General features: G+C 39.8%; 1 long non-coding RNA gene across 2 annotated transcripts; it reads left to right on the forward strand.

Moving 5' to 3' along the window:
- Nucleotides 1-1,066: 1,066 nt before the first annotated feature.
- On the forward strand, nt 1,067-10,785 carry LOC132761851 (uncharacterized). 2 transcript variants are annotated; one of them, XR_010908954.1, is made up of 4 exons: nt 1,067-1,305; nt 2,589-2,865; nt 3,022-3,106; nt 8,682-10,785. It is a non-coding gene; the product is annotated as an uncharacterized lncRNA (long non-coding RNA). The 2 variants fall into 2 exon arrangements; XR_010908953.1 differs by lacking the exon at nt 8,682-10,785 and adding an exon at nt 3,226-4,131.
- The last annotated feature ends 9,282 nt before the right edge of the window (nt 10,786-20,067 follow it).

Below are 20,067 nucleotides of genomic sequence, written 5' to 3' on the forward strand. Positions count from 1 at the left end.
AGTGTTAGACTAAGGGTTAAAATCTCTGCTTAGCTATGGGAAACTTCTTCTGAATGAATATTGTCAAAATGTCCCGCCATAACAGGTTCATCTTAGGGTCACCATCAGTCAGAAATTACTTAAAGTCACACAACAACAACACTGTGAAAAAGTTCTTATTGATTTGATGATTGCAGCAGCTATGGCATTTTTAAAGGAGAACAAGAAGACTCTTTAAATTTTGAGTGTGATCTCTGATAAAATGATAGGGAATATTTAATGGACTCTTTTGTCCATCAAACATACATTTCTTGCCTTTACATGAGCAAGCATGGAAACATTTAGGACAGTGTAAAAGATAAACGTTCACCTGGACAGGAGGGACAAGCAATCACACCCACTGTCCTTCAGTTTACAGGGTTATCGTTCAGCTGGACACTTCTTTGAATAAAGATTGTTAACTATAACAAGGGGGAAAGACTCTCTTATCCCACCTTAGTACTATATCTTTTAAGTTACCAACTGTGATGTAGTTGTAGACCGATGTATTTGTTAAATCACTGCCACCACCTCACTTAAATGGGTCTGAGGAAAACCACATGTGTGAATGTGAAAAATAGGAAAAGTTATATTTAAGCTCTTTGTTCTTCTTTAACCACTGCTACTTTTGCTGACTGGACTGAAAGAAATCTTCTTTAAGTTAGCTGAGTTGTAAAGGTTGTAATAGACTGAGGCAGACTCTAATTTGAAGGTGAAATAAGAAACAGGTTTATTTTGAAACTTGATAAACAGATCAACTCTTAAAAGAGTGGTACAATAATCTTGATGCAGTTCAGTTCTTGAGGCTTAGCTGGTTTTAAACAGGCAGTCTTACTTAAAGGCTTCAACTTTTGTTTCACAGTGAGTTCCTTGTCCCCACACTGATCACTAACTGACACAGCGTGTCTTTGAACACAGTACACAAACTGCCTCCCAGAGCAAATCAGGCTTCCCTTTCACTGTCCCTACTCTGACCAGTGAACCAGGATCCTATGCCTATCCCTTGCTCTAATTCTCAAGGCTTACACAAAAGTCTTCCCTCCCTGCCTAAGATATTCACAGCTCTCTCCTTCCTAAAATATACGTCTTTACTCCACAATGTCTAAACTCCAACTCCCTTACTTGTCAAATAAGCCAGCCTTTTTTCCCTCTAAATCCTAACTCCACCCCTGACTGTCCTAACCAATCAGGAGTCGGCTGACTCCTCCCTCCTGCCTCTGGCTCTCTTGCCTAACCCAGAACATGTCAGCTACTGACTTTCCAGGCTTCGGCCTTCCTGCCAAAAAGGTTAGTTTCACTACAGACAGAAGCACCAATTAATGGTCAGATTGTTTTTCCAATTTAGTTGGAGATGCAAATTCTTGCAAGAGGGAAGAAGGAGGCCCCTTCCACATCGCTGAATAAAATCCCTCTTTTTCTGCTTTGAACTGGAATATATGGCAGTGTGGTCTCAAATAATTCAGTCCAATGCAGATATTGTGGGATTTTCTCCCTTTATATTCTGGGTTACATGGCTGTGTGGAAGGGCCCTGAGCTTGATTCCTGTGAAGTGTTATTGACCTCTGGGACTACCCCAGACAAATACCACAACTGCATGGCAAGCTGCTCTTCTTATGCATATATGACAATGTATACATATAATTCTAACCAAACAAAGTAATGGCATATAGAAATTATTGGAAGTATCTTTTTTGTCAGTTTGCTATGCTACCACTGAGCTATGCCAGCAGAATTCCTTGGAAATACAAAACTTTTTTTTCATATTATTTTGTTCCTTAAAAATATTGCACATTGCTCCAACAGTTGTATCAACACGTAGCACATGTCTAGCTCAAACTATTGAGAACCTAGAGGTAACCAGTCACAAGCTCCCAAGGCTGCTGCAACCCAGCAAATGATTCACAGGCTCTCTGTCTGTAGCACCAGCAACACTTTTATGACCCTCAAAATGGGCATTTTTCAATTCAGTCGCAGCTGGTGGTTTCCATATGAGTGGGGTGGTAAATCCATTTCAGGGATGGACTTTAAAAGGTACTGAGCTATTTGCTGCTACTGCTTACTAGACAGCTCAAACAAGGTCCCTCCTAAAGGGTTTTAACATATTTATTGCACATCTTAATCTTGTGTTCCTTTAGCATACATGGGACAGTGTCAGATAGATGGCTCCTAATGCTTAACTCATCAAATAAGACAGTGCAGCTCTCCAGAACATACTTCCTATAGAGAGAGAGAAAAAGTGCTTCCCAGACAATAGGGAGAGATTCTTCTCCATATTTACTGAGAACTTAACTTCATAGTTGTCACACGGAGGAGCTGTCTTCTGCCCCCTCTGTGATCACCGGGGTTTTCTGTTGTTGGTTTCAAATGTTGTGGCCTGGTGATTTCAGTGAGACACCTGAATTAGTTTGCTTCATCTGACATATACATGACTCTTCTCCAGCTTGACTGACAAGACCCAGGAGAAATAAATCTATCTACCACACCATCTGTACCAGCAGAAGATGATGTTGCTTTGAAAGAAACTATACTACACTATTTATTTCCTAAAGAAGACTTCTTTGTATTTTCAGGCATTTGAGAAGTACTGCCCGGACAATATTATCCACAGCTTAAGCAAGGTGCCTGAATGGTGATTAAACAACTTCAAGCTTTCTCAGGAGAAACAGGTTATCTGGGCCCATTTCTGTCTGGTTTCAGTCCCGGGTATCCCATTGAAACAGTATTAGCCACTGTGAATGATGATCTACTCAGGATGAAAGATGGGGAAATTCTACCCTGTCAATTTCCTGGATTCTCTCAATATATTTTGATCACTGTTCTGGGTCTGCCAAGCAGAGATGTGATGCGGTATGCTAAAGCTGTTCTGCTCCTATTTGCATGACTTGTTCCAGACTAGATTTCTGTTCTGCTGCATGGTTATGTAGATATGGGGTACCACACAATTCCATCTTGTCCCCAATGTTGCTCAACATGAGTAAGCTTTGTCCCTTGTTCCCTCCTCAGTTTCCTTGAGGGTTCCAAGAGGGAAGAAGGAGGTACAGAACATTTCAGAACCTGATCCAACTGGATTGTCTTCTCAGATTTTAAAGTAAGTCAGACGACTTCATCTGCAGTTTAAGAAGGAACCCGGTGAGATGTTAATATTCAGAAATTATTTCACTGTGACTTGATTAATCTGTATTTATTTTAATTGATCACCACTTCAAGCCATGGCTGATATCAAATGAGAGACTCCCTCCTGGGCACACAGAAGACTGGGCGACTTGGAAGGCGCTGAACAGATTGCGCTCTGGCACCATGAGATGCAGAGCCAATCTTAAGAAATGGAGGCACAAAGTGGAGTCCATGACACGTGAGTGTGGAGAAGAGCAAACCACAGACCACCTATTACAATGCAGTCTGAGCCCTGCTACATGCACAAAGGAGGACCTTTTCATAGCAACACTAGAGGCACTCCAAGCGGCCAGTTACTGGTCAAAGCACATTTAGTATAATGTCAAGTTTTAACTTTGTTTGTGTTCTTAAATCCATTACAACTGTACCCTCGGTTTGCTTCTGATACGATAAATAAAAAAAATAAAACCACTTCAGAAGCAGCTGTATCCTTCAAGGGATGACATACTGTACATTTAAAAATTAAACAACTTACAAGGATTCCCAGTCAAATCAATATGCCCAAATATGTGAAAAGTCTCTTTCCTATCTAATGGCAGCCATGTACCTGTATATTCAATTAATTTATGAGATTTTGATTGAACACCTCTATATTATTACCCAGAGACTTATTTTATGTTTTATAACAAAGTGCAGTTTTAGATAAGATCTCTACAGTTCAGACATCATAGTCCAACTCTGTACAACAAGTATTTGTCTTTTTAATGCAGTTAACAAATTCAGTAATGTTTTTATACGTATCTACTATTCATCTTGTTAAATCCAAATCTCTAGAAACTTTAATTAATACTCACAACTCTGATGATAATAATATCATGATTCTTTTCAGAAGAGTAAGATATTGGCAGATCAGTTAAGTACCCAATTGAGCATGAGTTGGGAGAAATTGGTTTAGCAGCCTCAAATCAATGGAAATGTTTCAGTTTAATAAAAAGTGAATGGAAGTGGGAGTTCTGTTTTCCTTAGAACATATTTTATTGCACTCTTTGCAATTAGAGTACTCAGCCAAGGTCTCAGAGAAGAAGAAAAGCTAAAATGGTCTCAGAATAATAGAATTATAAAACCATAGAATAATAGAGTTGGAAGAGACTATGTGGGCCATCTAGTCTAACCCCCTGCCATGGAGGAAAAGCAGAATCAAAGTACCCCTGACAGATGGCCCTCCAGCCTCTGATTAAAAGCTTCCAAGGAAGAATAAAAATTAAGATTAAAAGTTAAATTTCAGCAGATTTTTTTTTTAAAAATACTTCATTGGAAAACCAAAACAACTATGATGGATTCAATTAAATACATTTATTCTGAAAAACTCAGAAAAATATTTTTACGTTTAATACCTGTAATAGTGAGATAGGATGAGTACTCTTCCAACATCCTTCCTTCATGCATACATCTAACTCATGGATGTGGTAGCCAAACAATTATCATGTGATCTTGCTTCCTGGACCATTGTGTGATCACTGTGATGTTTCAAATGGGAGCTCATCCAAAGAGATTCTCCACCAAATCAGAATCCTAGTCCGTTGAGACTTCCAATCAGGCAGAAAGCCTAAATGCATGTTACTGAACTTGTCTAGACTCATCTTTCAAATGCTGAACTGAATTGTTGGTGATTGGTATGCGTCTTGTAGATCATATAACACAATAACATAGAATCATGGAGTTGGAAGAGACATCAAGGGCCATTCCTGCTATGCAGGAATACACGCCTGAAGCATTCCCAATGAATGGCCATTCATCCTCTGTTTGAATAACTCAATGGAAGGATACGCACTGAGGCAGCATATTCCACTGCCGAATAGCTCTTAGTGGCAGGAAGTTCTTCCTAATGTTTACATGGAACCAGTTTTACCATAGATATGGGAGTCATACTGTATACTCAACTATAGTGTTATACAATCCTGGGCTTATTTAAGAACACACAGCAAAAAAAAAAAAAAAAAAAGGGGGGGGGGAACAAGCCCCTAGCAACTATTAGAGCAACATATATCTAAACTGATCACTTAAATCAGTTTCAAACTGGTATGGGAGAAAGTGATTTAGCTGTGCAGATGGTTACATAGGAAATTTCCGTACCGGTTTGAGGCCCAGATGGTGATTACACAAACCAAAGAGCGCTGATATGATTTAAGGACTTCCTTTTGTGTGCTTTTGTGGGTGTTGGTTGTCTAATCACCACAGTTTGAAGCTAGCTTCTAAGTGCATTAAATGGTCAGTGTAGGTGGCGCCACAGTTACCAAAATCCTAGTGCAAAATTCTACTCAATGCATAAATTACAATAATCTCATAAACATTGGTTGATGATGCATGTATTGTCGAAGGCTTTCATGGCCGGAATCACTGGGTTGTTGTAGGTTTTTCTGGGCCATGTGGCCATGTTCTGGAGGCAATTTTTCTCCTGACGTTTCGCCTGCATCTATGGCAAGCATCCTCAGTGGTAGTGAGGTCTGTTGGAAGTAGGAAAAATGGATTTATATATCTGTGGAATGTCCAGGGTGAGACAAAGGACAAAGCCCCAGAAGAAAAAAAGTCCTTTGTCTCACCCTGGTCATTCCACAGATATATAAACCCATTTTTCCTACTTCCAACAGACCTCACTACCTCTGAGGATGCTTGCCATAGATGCAGGCGAAACGTCAGGAGAAAAATTGCCTCCAGAACATGGCCATATGGCCCGGAAAAACCTACAACAACCCAATAAAATTAATCCTCCAGACAGAACTAGGATGTGTGATGGGAACATAGTTTTCAAAATATCAGTATCATCTTTGGAAATCTTTCTTTTTGCATCTACCATATCTGATCAAACTACAAGAAAGAAGATTCCATCTGAACATGAGGAAGAACTTCCTCACTGTGAGAGCCGTTCAGCAGTGGAACTCTCTGCCCCGGAGTGTGGTGGAGTCTCCTTCTTTGGAAGCTTTTAAACAGAGGCTGGATGGCCATCAGTCAGGAGTGATTTGAATGCAATATTCCTGTTTCTTGGCAGGGGGTTGGACTGGATGGCCCATGAGGTCTCTTCCAACTCTATGATTCTATGATCATTTGTAAAGTTAATCATTTGTCAGTCCTTGCCACTAGGTGTCACTGGTCTACCCACCCATGGGGCTTGAAGGTTGGCTCTTATTTTCCCTCTAAGTAAGCAAACTTGTGCAATTAAACATATTGAACAGTTTCTCATTCTGATCAAAGTTTAAAAGAAGCAGCTGGACTTCAATTAATGTGACAGTGAAAACATGATATTGAGCTGAAGGGAACCATATCTCAGTTACTTCAGCTGTCTTTATCCATTTTCCTTCTCTACAAACTAGGTTGGAAAAAAAGTAAATTTAGCTCTCTGGCACAATAAGCTGTCCCTAGGCAACAGTCCCAGATGGCATGTTTAATACATTATTTGGAAGCAACACTGTCCATTAATTTAATTCGTTGCTACAGTTCAATGCTGGTAAGTGTGATTTGGGTTTTCAACTTCAGGTTCCAAATTCTGTCAAACACCTGCAAAACATGGACAAATGTCACTTTTGAGTTCTGGAAATATTCCATCAATATTGCCTTTGAAAAACTCTGTAAAGCTCTTGGGAAGACAAGCGGACAAAGGTCAGCATTCTGGAAGAAGCAAAGACCACCAGCATTGAAGCCATGATTCCCTGCCATCAACTTCGCTGGACTGGCCACAGTGTTTGAATGTCTGATCACAGTCTCCCAAAGCAGTTCTTTTATTCTCAATTCAAGAATGGAAAATGGAATGTCATCAGACAACTAAACAGATTTAAAGATGGGCTTAAATCTAAACATGGAATAAACACAGAGAACTGGGAAGCTTTGGCCTCCAAGTATTCTAACTGGAGGTGAGTTGTTATCAATTGTGCTATGGATTTTGAAGAGGCAGAAACACAAGGCAAAAGAAAGAAACATGCCAAGAAGAAGGTGAGTCAAGGAAAACCCTTGTCGGGACCAGTTTCCATCTGAAAATATATGTCGTCAGTGTGAAAGGCCATGGGGATCCAGAATACAGTCACTTACAAACCCACTGCCATGACTCTACCTATCTAAGACAATCATACTTGGCCATGAATGATCTCCTATGATGTGCATGGGGTGTTCCAATATATTTTCCTGCTTTGTGAACTATTGAACTGTAAATGGTAGATTCCCAGTTAAGTATTACTAAGCCCTGGAACAAGTATGCCCACCCAGCATAGCTAATGGGGCCTCCAGGGCAAAAATACATTCTTAACTGGTTGAACTTTGCTTGAATAATATGGCCATCTTGAACTCTGGAGCACTACTTTAATATTTAGCTATTCTTTAGTCCTGCCCCCTGGGGAGCTTTCCAACTACATGGGCACATCTACACTGACCATTTAATGCATTTGCTGTGCAGATGATTATATAGGAAATCTTGGAATCAGTTTGAAAACCGGGTGGTGATTACACAAAACAAAGCATTGATACATACTAAGGACATTTTTAATGCACTTTTGTGGGAGTTTGTTGTCTAGCCACATTAAATGGTCAGTTAGATGAGGGGCATAATCTATTATTCTGCTTTGAATGCCATAGTTCCATTCACAGGTTACTGGATTTGCGGTTTAGTGTGGGAAATGTAGAATTCTCAGCTGGGGAACTTAGGGCCTCACCAAACTAAAAATTCCAGAAACTCATAGAATAGAACCATGGCAATTGAAGTGAAATCATAGTGATGTAATTGTGCATTGTGTAATGGCATCTGATTTGTACCCCACATCCAGATCATGCTTAGTCTGTTTCACAATTGGGTGGAAATGCAGTTCCTGGCTCACCACAGATCGTTACCAGCTATGGTGTAAGGAAATAGCAGGAACAACCTGCGGGTCCTGCCTTAGCAGCCACATGTTCATTGTTAGTGCAAAAGTGGTATGGAAAGGCCTGGTCCACATAAGTGTGTTTTCTATAAATAATGAATGCTACTGGATGGGGTAGAAAGCATCTTTGAATATTGTTTGTATGAATATAACAGAGTTTGATTACTATGTGGAACAATTTCACCACAATCTAAATTTGCTGACACCAATGAGTTGAAGTTTTAGTTCCAGAAAATAGAAGTTACATGGACAGCACCAGGGCCATAACCAGAAAAATGGGGGGGGGGGGGGGGGGGTTTGAAACTGTTTTAAAGGGAGTCATGAAGAGTGGGCCCATAACACAAAATAGATGGACCTGTAGATGCACCCCATCTCTCTCTGCCAGCTTCCAGAAAACCTTTCTTGTGGTGGTATTGGTAGTTTCTAGGAATTACAAAAATAGGTATCAAGCATCAATGCTCCCACAAGCTGTACATTGGCCCAGTCCGTGTGTGTGTGTGTGTGTGTAGGCTGTGTGACATTGGTATATGAATAACAGGAGTATTAACTTGTACATAGGGTTATGAATATGAGGTATGAATGAGTAGATATGCGTATATGAATACAGGCTATAGATCAACCTCTGCACCATTATGTTTTTCTTTACAGAGATCACGGTGTTTCCTAAACAACCTGCAACCCAGAGAGCCTGGTTCATTCCAGCAAGATGATAAAAATATGCTTTTTCAAAACAGCTATATATGCTATATTACCTTGTAACTGTGTTTTAAAAAATGTTAGCCTGGGTTCACCCCAAACATTAGGAAGGAAGAGATGAAATCAGCATTCCAAAAAACGTCTGGCCTCTGACCAAGCAGATGTGTACAAATGATGACACCAGAAGAAAGAATTCCCTTACTTTCGAAGAGAAAGAGATTATGCCAGATGTTCAGATGGTTGTTTCATCCTCAGCCGTAATATATTATGTAGCAAATGAAGCTTGCTTAGCAAAAATTAATGCAGCCATTTTATTGAAAAGAGAAGTATTAACAACCATGTACCAATTCATTAACCCAATTCCTGTCTCCAAATCAGTAATATTAAAATAATTGCCAACAGCAGCTGCTTAGAACTAAAACTTATGGAGTGTCACAGAAAAGAAAAGCTGAGGCAGAAACATAAGGAGGAAATGTTGGTGTGGCAAATGTGTACTTGCTGCTTGTCTGCTCTCCGAGGATGAGTTATAGTTGACCACAGGTGAGCAGGTCAGTGGCAAATGCCTGACCATTGCTTCTATGGCAGCTATTACTCTTTTGTTCATTTTGTCCGGAACTAGCAGATGACCCATAAACGGCACAGTGCCATCACATCTATATCCACATACCCTGCCATTCTTTGTCCAATTGGGGAAGATTGATGGAATGCAATTACTGGTGCCAGGCTCCATCATTACCTTGATCCTTCAAACTACCATGATGCCTATTATAATTCTTTGATTAGGGCCATATAGTGAAGCACTGAGACCACTAATCCTGAATTTTTCATGTTTCCCTCCATCTGGCATGGAAGAGAAAGAGAACTTGTGTATTCTGATGCCAAGGGAAAGGATAGAGAAGACAGGAAATATAAGCAAACAAGAACCACTCCCCTCCTCCTATCGTGTTTATTTCCATCACCTTGGGCTTGCCAAATAAGCAATTTCCTTATTTATAAATTCATTTGTTCAGACTTTTTGGCTGGACAAACCCTCTGATGATATGAGTATGCGTAAACACCGTTAACATCTCAGGATGAAATACCAATGGTCTTTGATACCATTGGATAAAGGGAATTATTCATTTGTACCCAAACATCTACTTGTCTGTGGTTTCATTCTGTTTTTCCAAAACTCTAAAACACTGCAGTTGGAAATATCTATTTCGAAAATCAAGGAGATTCAGTGACTGAAATATCCCTGCCTGTTTCAGATTAGAGTTGAAGCTTATTATTATTATAATTTTGGTTAAATATTTCTCAAGTTGGAAAGTGGAAACTAAAGATGCATTGACACTGCAAAATTAATTCAGTCTGACACCACTTTCACTGCCATGACTCAATGCTATGGCATCCTGAGATTTATGGTTTGGTGTAACACCATCACTCTCTGGCAGAGACAGCAAAAGAACTCATAAAAGTGTTCCCATCATTGAGCTATGGCAGTGAAAATGGTGTTGGGTTGCATTTACATTCTCCAATGTAAATGCTAAGACTGATACTTTAAGAGATGATACCTGAGATGAGGAAATATGTCCCAAATTGTACTCTCTACTGTCTTGCTCATTGTGTATTTATGTTTTGCCTAGTTCTTTCAGGCCCAAACCCATCTGGGAAGAGTAGATGCTAAACCAATCTGGTTACAACCAGACAATCAGAACTCATGGAATGCTGTGAAAGAGGACCTATAGGGACAGGATATAATCTAGTGTCTTGTTCGCTAAAAAAGTAAGAAAGAAGCAAAATAAAACAGTGAGCTGAGAATGTGGAAAGAGTTCAAAACAAAGTGTGTATTCAAAGAAGAGGTTTGATGTCAAATCAGTTTGCTTCTGTTGTCTGAAAAACATTCTTTAGTTAGAAGTACATTGAATAAATACTGAAGCTGTGCCCTGCTGTTGTGTGCAGGTTTAGTGATGAACAAACAGTAAAAATGTGAAGATCTTGAGTAAATAGATGATGTATGAGGGAAAATAATTGAAATAGATGCATGAAAATTCAAATAAAATACTCCTATCAATCAACCCAGAAATAAGCCCTAATATATTTGTGGGGCTTGCATTGAGTGTTTTCCCTGGAAAGCGTATTACAACTCCTTGAAACATAGTAAATGACAAGTAGTTCAGTTGAATGAATGTATATAGCATATATGCCTACTATTACATTACAGAGCCCTTGGAGCCCTGCAAAACATACTGAGGGGCTCTGTGCTTTCTTCTTCTTCTTCTTCTTCTTCTTCTTCTTCTTCTTCTTCTTCTTCTTCTTCTTCTTCTTCCTCCTCCTCCTCCTCCTCCTCCTCCTCCTCCTCCACCTTCAAACTTTCCCTCCTCTTTCTTGTTCCTCCCCCTCCCCCTGCCCCCTCACCACCAAAAGCCTTTTTCCCTTACCTCCCTTTGAGAGTTCTTGGAGAACGGGAGAAATTCCAGGCAATTGGAGAAGCGCCAATGTGGTCCTGATCTTCAAGAAGGGATAAAAGGATAACCCAAACAATTACCATCCGGTCAGCCTCACGTCAATACCAGGCAAGATTCTGGAAAATATTGTTAAGGAAGTGGTCTGCAAACACTTAGAAACAAATGCGGTAATTGCTAATAGTCAACATGGATTTGTCAAAAACAAGTCATGCCAGACTAATCTGATCTCTTTTTTTCAACAGAGTTACAAGCTGGGTAGATGTGGGGAATGCCGTGGATCTAGGTTACCTGGATTTCAGTAAGGCCTTCGACCAGGTCCCCCATGAGCTTCTGGCAAATAAACTACAGTGGGGTAGGCAAAACTATGGTTAGGTGGATCTGTAATTGGTTCAGTGGGCGAACCCAGAGGGTGCTCACCAATGCTTCTTCTTCATCCTGGAAAGAAGTGACAAGCAGAGTGCCACAGGGTTCCGTCCTGGGCCCGGTCCTGTTCAACATCTTTATTAATGACTTAGATGAAGGTTTAGAAGGCTAATAATCAAGTTTGCAGGAGACACCAAATTGGGAGACAGGAGCAGAATTCAAAACGATCTTTACATATTAGAGAGATGGGCCAAAACTAACAAAATGAAGTTCAACAGTGATAAATGCAAGATACTCCATTTAGACAGAAAAAATGAAATGCGAAGATACAAAATGGAGGCTGCATGGCTCAAGAGTAGTATGTGTGAAAAAGATCTAGGGGTCCTCATGGACAACAAGTTAAACATGAGCCAACAATGTGATGCGGCGGCAAAAAAAAAAAAAAACCAATGGGATTTTGGCCTGCATAAATAGGAGTATAGTGTCTGGATCCAGGGAAGTCATGCTACCCCTCTATTCTGCCTTGGTTAGACCACACCTGGAATATTGTGTCCAGTTCTGGGCACCACAGTTCAAGAGAGATATTGACAAGATGGAATGTGTCCAGAGGAGGGTGACTAAAATGATCAAGGGACTGGAGAACAAGCCTTATGAGGAGCTGCTGCAAGAGCTGGGCATGTTTAGCCTGAAGAAGAGAATGCTGAGAGGAGACATGATAGCCATGTATAAATATGTGAAAGGAAGTCATAGGGAGGAGGGAGCAAGCTTGTTTTCTGCTGCCCTGGAGACTAGGACGCGGAACAATGGCTTCAAACTACAAGAAAGGAGATTCCATCTAAACATTTGGAAGAACTTCCTGACTGCAAGAACCATTCAGCAGTGGAACTCTCTGCCCCGGAGTATAGTGGAGGCTGGATGGCCATCTGTCGGGGGTGCTTTGAATGCAATTTTTCTGCTTCTTGGCAGGGGGTTGGACTGGATGGCCCATAAGGTCTCTTCCAACTCTATGATTCTGTGATTCTATGATTCCCTTACCATTTAGATCCTTTCCTTCTTGCCTTACTTACTTGCTTTCCCTCCCACTTCCCAAGGGGTGCTTTGATTGTGTTTTTCCTACATGGCAGAAGTAGGTTGGATTAGATAATCCCTGGGGACTTCCACTGAAATACTGTTAAGTTTATTTTGGTCAAAACGTTTGCTCATGCTATACACACACACACAGTATATACATTTAATATAATATAATAACATTTCTTGGGGCTCCACAAGAAACTTTTACTTCAAAAAAGGGTTCTCTAGCTGAAAAAGTTTGAGAACCCCTGCTATAGGCAATCACTTGTGGCCGACTATGACTATGTTCCGAGGGTAGAGTCTTAGCGGTGGGACTGTAAGTGGCTGTGGAGACCTAATCTGGATCCACATGATCTTTGGCAGTAAGGACATAGATTTCCAGGTGGAAGGGTTTGCTTGATGCACCTTCCTCTTGGCACATTTCTCCCTTTCACCTTCTATTTGTGCCCCTTCAAAATCCATAGCACTGTTGATAACAGCTGACCAAGAATTTATTTAATATAGAGAGCAAACTGCAGATATCATTACAATTTAAGGTAACTCTCCAAACAAACTACAGAAAATAAGAAGGGATAGAATCTATGAAATTAGATATCTCACACGTTAAAAAGTAGGGTTTCTCAGACTACTACACATTCCTGGGATCAAAGATGTTCTTGGATAAATGCTATAGAATGCTACTTAGTAGTAGCTCTTTTCTTTATTATGTTTTTTAATTGCAACTTTTAATTACAATATGTCCTTGGTATCTGCTGTGGTTTGGTTCCAGGGTCCCCCATTAATCCCAAAATCTGTAGATGCTCAAGATTCATTAACTACAATGGCAAAGTAAAATGCAATTAAAAAGACAAAAAGCGTTTTTAAAAAAATTCTGTTAAAACAATATAGTATCCCATAGCCTCCGGTGGCACAATGGGTTAAACCCTTGTGCCAGCAGGACTGAAGGCCGACAGGTTGGAGGTTCGAATTTGGGGAGAGCATGGGTGAGCTCCCTCTCTCAGCTCCAGCTCCCCATGTAGGGACATGAGAGAAGCCTCCCACAAGGATGGTAAGACATCAAAACATCTGGGCGTCCCCTGGGCAATGTCCTTGCATATGACCAATTTTCTCACACCAGAAGCGAATTGCAGCTTCTCAAGTCGCTCCTGACTTGAAAAAAAAAGCTCCTGTTTTAAAACATCCTGTTGGAATAAAAGATTTTAGCCTGCTGGTGGGAAGACAAAAAAGGGGGGGGGGGGCATTTTGCCTCCCTGGGAAGGGAGATCAGAACCCAAGGGCAGGAACTCTATCTCATCCCCATAACTGTAATTCATTAAACTTAGGAGGAACTCAACCTGTTACAAGTGAAATAATGCACATTGGTAGTTTAAACCAGAATCGGAGTAAAAGAAGCAAATGTTTCAGCTTTTAGCATTTTTAAAAGACAGTGCTCTACCTGTACCAATTTTATCATATCTCTTCAAAACATATTTTGTAGATATTTCAAGCCAGTAATGGGTGGCATATTTCAAATAATTTCTTAACATTTTGTAAAAGAAAAGGACTTTTCAAGACTCATCTCACCTAGGGGGGCAGACCTCCACTCCTTAAATTGTTTGACTCAGCAATTTAATTAACTGAACTCGGATACTAAGTACGTAATAACTTGTGTAGTTCTTTTTAAGTCAATTGGAAATCTTACTTTTCTTTTGTTCACCTTCATTTTTTTTTTAAAAAAGTCTAATTATTTTAAAGGCACTGGATTCCATCTGATCTTGGATGCTAAGCAGGGTCAGTCTTGGTTAGTATAGTACTTGGATTAGGAGACCATCAAGGAATACCAGGTGCTATAGGTTATATTTCAGATGAACGAACTGGGTATTTCTGAATATTCTTTGGCTACAAAAAATTCTGAGGTTGCCATAAGTTGGCAGACCACTTGAAAGTCCACAAACACTTTTGTATTAGGCAATACCTGACACTATTGTGTATTTAAGACTGGAGCTTTGGAAAGTCTTCTCTTGTTTTGATCTTCCTTGGGTTGAGTCAGGGCAAGGCCTCTCTTTGGAATGTCATGCTGTTGTTTTTCTCTGATGGGTACATTGAGGAAAGGAGCTGATTCCATTTCTAGTTGTAACAATAAGGCATTGTACTCTGGACTCTAATTCAAAATATTATTGAACAAAGAGAATCTTGTCACACAGTGTTACGGCTCATAGCAGAGAAGATCTTAAGACACAATCAAATGTAACATACTTGTGCTATGTACAAACACCCTTCCTTTTAGTCTGATTAAAGTATTCTTAGGATGCTGTGCTTTGAAAAGAGCATGTATTTCTTTTGCACCATCTTGATCAGCAGAATTTTTTGGAATAGTGTGCATGTTTTGGTACTCACTGACAGAAAATAGTGAGCTGTCAAATTTTTTGTAAGAATGTTGAACATTATACAGAGAGACCAAAGAATAAGTAAGAAAAGGAATGAGACAAATGCAATATATTCTCCAAAATATACAGTCAAAATGTGGAGTTTCCTTTCCCATCGCCTGAGATAAGGTATCTTCAAATCAATAAACCACTTTTATCAGTTTGCATCTTCCCTAGATGCAGGTCTTTAGAAAAGCAAATGGGTTTTAGGTGTTGTTGAAGGCTTTCATGACTGGAATGACTGGGTTGCTGTGAATTTTCCAGGCTGTATGGTAATGTTCCAGAAGCATTCTCTCCTGACATTTCTCCCATATCTACAACAGGCATCCTCAGAGGTTGTGAGGTTAATTAAAATGGGGTTTAACCATCCAGTCAATATTTCTTGCTGATCAAAAAAGATTAACATTTCAACCTTATTAGATTTGTCTTTAATCTTGGAAGCCAGCCTTTCAACAATGTGAGCCATGTAGGTTTCTCATACCATGGAAACACGTTTCACAAACAATTTTAGAGTTATCCTATATTTTATTTTTCCAGACAATAAGAAATACCACCCTGAATATTAAGGAATGTGAGTAATGTATAAAGTAACAGGTAAAATATTTACAGTCCAAGGCAACTACTGCTCTTATGTCTTGTGTAAAAACTACCTTGCATTTTCACTAAGGAATAGCTTAAACAAAAACACTTTTTTGCTGATATGGGCATTTCATGGAGCATAAATCTTTATGACTTAGCATCACATTTTGTTTGGATTAACTCAGGAAAGCTGAGTCTCTTTCCTCTCTTTCTTCCTGCTAGGAAATGCAAAAATAGCAACGATGTTTCTCTGCTCTCTACAGACTGAGGTGAGAATGTAGGCACTCATCTTCCTTCCTCTCAAAGCATTCTGATTATATATTATTTCCACTAAAAGATTCTAGTGTTGCTGTGTAGGAGATGAGGTGAACTCATTAGTGTCAGATGGGATACAGTGTTTCATTTAAATTGGCTGGCAGGCATGTTACGATTGAATCATATATTAAACTGAGAGCTCTTTGATCTCCGAAGTTACTCAAATAGCCACAGGTGGGCTGCTAATTTGACTGGTCAAAGCTGCGTTGTAGTCTGGGGATATTCACTGCTGTTTCTTGGATACAAATTGTCTCCCACCCACCCGAGATAAATTGCTTCTCAAACTACTATATCCCTCCACAGGGGAGAAAATATAGACCCTTTATCATACCTGTATTTTTCTACCTGCGGTGTCAAAGCAGCTGAGAAGAAGATAAAAGAAACTGGCATGGGGTGTATCTTTTAAACTAATCTTCCACACTGCTTTCCAATGAAATTAGTATTTTTCTACGGCTCAATTTTGTTAAAAATATGAGAGTCAGTTAAATATTTCCTGTTTTATACATACTTCAGTTTCATGCGTTTGTGTGCATAGAGTTGGTGTGTGCTTTCAAGTTATTCCTGCCTTATGGTGACCATGAGACAACCATATCAGCGGGTTTTCATGGCTGAGTGGGATTCTCATCCTGGACTCTATACTTTAGTCCAACACTCAAACCACTACAATTGCTGGATGTCCAAAGTATGTGTGCTTGTTTATGTCTTTCTCTCTCTCTCTCCTTCTCTGGGTGAATGGATAGATAGACAGACAGACAGAGATATGCTGGCAGTCATACAAGGGATGGTCTTGGGCAAGTCATACTCTCAAAAGAAGGCAATGGCAAACATTTTCTGAACAAATCTTGCCAAGAAAACACTGACATAGTCACCTTAAAAATTACAACAGCAAAAGAGAGTAAACAATCATGCACATCAAATCAGCTCTCAACAAAAGATTCCCCCAGGCACTTCCAAGCCATTAAATGCTAATCAAGGTGGTCAGTTGAAACATTCACATCTAGCTCCAGCAGACAAAAGTCCTTTGTCCCACCCTGGTCATTCCACAGATATATAAACCCATTTTCCTACTTCCAACAGACCTCACTACCTCTGAGGATGCTTGCCATAGATGCAGGCGAAACGTCAGGAGAAAATGCCTCTAGAACATGGCCATATAGCCTGGAAAAACCTACAACAACCCAGTGATTCCGGTCATGAAAGCCTTCAACAATACACTGCTTAGATTAATGGTGATTTTGCCATTGAATGAAACAAATATTTGAAAATGCATTCAGACCTAAACATTCAAACATACATTTCCATGAAAAATTAATATCCCCCCCCCCCACAAAACCCCAAGGCATGCCAATTGGTTGCAAATATACACAAAAATATGTAAATAACAAGTTTAATTTATTTGCAGATTTGATTGACATGTTTTCTTTAGAATCTTTAGGTTCTACAGTGTGAAACTTCTAGATCCTCCAGAGTGATTCTTTGGCAACCATAGAGTTGTTCTGGAGTACCTACAGATTCCTATAGAAGTGTTCTCTCAGATAAAAAATGTAGCTTTTTATTTTTTTTATTTTATTCATTTATGCTGGGACCCTGTGCTTCTAACCCTAGAAAGATCCTAAGGTAAGGCCCCTGCAGCTCTTGCTTAAAAATAGCTGCTTGAAACTCTGAAGTACCATATTTATTTCTTAATATGGATAGACAAAAATAGATTTATTTTTTTTTTTTGGATGCACAGCCCTCTGTAAGAACTGGAGAATGGACCAAGGTATTTGCACAAAAAAACCTTTGTCTGGCTTAAATTTAAGACATTTTCATGCACCCTTAATGTTCATCTTTGAGAGCCTTCATTGCTTTTCGGAGCATGCAAGGGAACTATTAACTGAAGAAGCATTTCCTATTGTAACTCTGTTCAGTATCTGCAGCATGCAACATGTGCAGGAAAGCATGGCCAGTCCGATTATCTTAAACTGAGTCAATGCCCTCAGAAAGAGGACAGGATACAGAATGACTTCATTATGGCTGAGGTTTCCGGGATGGAAGTCTGGTCAAAAGGGGCGGCATGCCTTCTTCCGAGACTATTGTTTGTTCTTGGCCTAAACCTCCAGCCTTTCTTATTTACTTATCCAGACAGACCATCTGTTTGCCCATTTGTTTTTGTTTGTTCCGTAAACAATGGCATCTTGTTGAGATGGTACTATACGTGGCCTAGCTATGCATTTTCTTATCTTCTCAAGTGTATCTGGCACCCTGGATTCCTTGTGTGATTGCTTACTTATTCAGCTTCTAAACAATAGATGAATGTATGAAATGTTACATAATGATGAATTCTTTATACAACAATAAAAAATCATGTTCACAGACAGGAAAAGCATTTTGATTACATGTGGATTTGGCATGACCAAGTTGGACACAGAATGCCCTGGCTAATTATTCAAACATAAGCTAGGTGACTTTAGACAACTCATCTGTCTCAGCCTATGAGCCAGAATGACCAGATATATTAATGTATAAGTTGGCCTCGTATAAATTGATGACAGGTTTTGGGACCAAAATTATGGATTTTGAAATGACCAATGGATAAGCTGGGGGTCATTTAATAGAGAGGGGATAGCACCAATGCCACCTTAGGGAGCGAGCTGCCCTTGACCACCACTGCAGGGGCCCAAGCATTAAAAAAAGGCCAGAACTGTCTCTACAGTAGATATAGTAGAGGTGACAGCTGCTTCTTTTGCTTAAGCTCTTGCCTTTTGCTACTCTCCTCAAAGAAGGGGATAGATTCTCTTGTGAAGAGAGTTAAGGTGCAGTACTTCCATTGCCCTGTGTATAGGTTGACTTAGGTTTTTCATGTTGATTTTTAAAACTAAAATGTGTAGACTTATACATGAATGTATAGGATAGGTGTGGCCATGTCAACTTCTGTATTTAAATCAGGGGTGGGCTAGGAGGTTACAGTAGCCTAATAAGGAAACCTTGGAGGGCTGTGGCTTTTACTGCATTCCCTTGTAAAAAGAAACTCTTTGCCCTCAAATGCCCCCCAACACCTTCTAGGACAGTGATTCTCAACCTATGGGGCCCCAGATGTTTTGGCCTTCATCTTCCAGAAATCTTAACAGCTGATAAACTGGCTGGAATATCTGTGGGTTGTAGCCAAAACACCTGGGGACCCACAGGTTGAGAACCACTGCTCTAGGAAGTGCATAAGTGTGATATTTGCCATGTTTTTGGGTGCCCCGGGGCATTATGCATTTTAAATTCCCATTCAGAAAAAGGAGGAAATGTGCTTTCTATCAACATGATCTATAGGAGTGCTGAGAAATCAGTACTCTAGATTCTGGTATTGTTGGATTCTCATCACCCCTCCCATATCAGTCTTGAGAGAGGATGAAAGATATACTTTATCAACATTTAAAGGACCACAGGTTTCCCAGCTACACTCTAAAGAAGGCATGAGCAAACTTTGATCCTCCAGGTGTTTTGGACTTCAACTCCCACCATTCCTAACATCGTCAGGGTTTAGAGCACTTCCATATAGTTTCCTCACAAAATTTAAAGTTGCCCTTTCCTCAGGGAGCAAATGTTGTGAGGTAGCATTTATGTTCTGTTTTTTCCATCCAAACTGGTTCTCCCGTGCTTATCTTTAATTTTTAAAAAATTGATGTCATTTAAGTTGATCACTTACATTTTGCCATCACCAAAAATTATGCTAAAATAGGACAAACAAATGTATATTACATTTAAATAGAAATAAACTCCTCGGCATAGAAGGGATAACTGGGACCATTTAGTTGCTAAGTTGGCTAACTCCTAACAGCAGATGAGCAACCTTGAGGCCCCTGTTTTTTTCTTCTTCTTATAGCTCCTTTAAACTGAAGCAATCTGATGCCTAACATCTAGTTTTGCCCCACAAGATCTGCTGCCTGATTTTCTGCCTTATGGTAGGGCTAGCCCCAAAATTAGCCCTCAAGAATATAACTTTGAAGTGCATTTCCAAATTTAAGATTGTCATAATGTTTTCAGAAACAATAATATAAATAAAACAGATCATCATTAAAGCTGTTACGTTCTGATGGAAATTTTGTAACTTACAGTCAGAGCTGGCTCTAGGTAATTTTCAACAGTAAGCAAACATTATTTTGTCCCCCCACCAATCACTGATATATA

Source organism: Anolis sagrei, chromosome 1, assembly GCF_037176765.1.
Source record: "Anolis sagrei isolate rAnoSag1 chromosome 1, rAnoSag1.mat, whole genome shotgun sequence".
In the NCBI taxonomy this organism is placed as follows: domain Eukaryota; kingdom Metazoa; phylum Chordata; class Lepidosauria; order Squamata; family Dactyloidae; genus Anolis; species Anolis sagrei.